Consider the following 882-nt stretch of genomic DNA (forward strand, 5'->3'; position numbering starts at 1 on the left):
AGATATGTGTGTCTCTTTGGCCAAAAAGGTGGCAGTAGTGTCTAGAATTCCCTACCAGGAGGTGGCCTTTCTGTTGACACTAATAGGCAGGTATAATTTTATCATTTTCCAGAGAAATTACTGTTGTTCTTGTCTGACACAGGCTGTTTTCTAGTTTAGGTGTTTGCTGGTGCTTCCATCATATTGGCTAATGACTGGTTTTGAGAGTGATTATGTCTCAGATGAGAATATAAACTCCTGTCATTGGTAAAACCACTAGCATTTCCATGAAGTCCTTTGGAAATGAGCATTCTCTTGAGTTCTACAAGAATAAAAACTGCCATAAATAAAGTACCATTTCTTATATGACTTTTATTTTTGATTTATATTCCTTTTTAAGATTTTGTTAAGAGTTGAAAAGGTTGGAAAGGAACCCAATCTAAATTCCATATTAACCAATATGCAGTATTTCTCCCTGCCTTAACCTCATTTCATTGTTCTTCAAAGATCTACATAAGTCTGACCCTTCGTGTATTTTAGGCATTCGTAGAGATCGGTCCATCTAAGTTATTAAAGCTTTGACTCAGGTGTCATCTAATATAAACATGAATGTTTTTCTAGGTAATATACAAATACTTGTACATAAGAAGCACAATTTTCCAGAAAGTCATTTTCAACAACATAATTCTACTGCACTGCTGTCACTTGTATTGTTATGTAGAGCTTAGTGACATTATAGTCAGTGATTTATTAGTTAGTAATTGTGGGGCAATTGACTGTCTTATATAGCCTAGGTGTGTAGTAAGCTACCATCTAGGTCTGTGAAATACAATCAGTTGCCTGTATAGTTAAAAATATCTCACTAGACATTTTTCAGGATCTGTCCTCACATTCAAGTTACAC

The sequence above is a fragment of the Suncus etruscus genome, chromosome X, assembly GCF_024139225.1.
Source record: "Suncus etruscus isolate mSunEtr1 chromosome X, mSunEtr1.pri.cur, whole genome shotgun sequence".
NCBI classification, from domain to species: Eukaryota; Metazoa; Chordata; class Mammalia; order Eulipotyphla; family Soricidae; genus Suncus; species Suncus etruscus.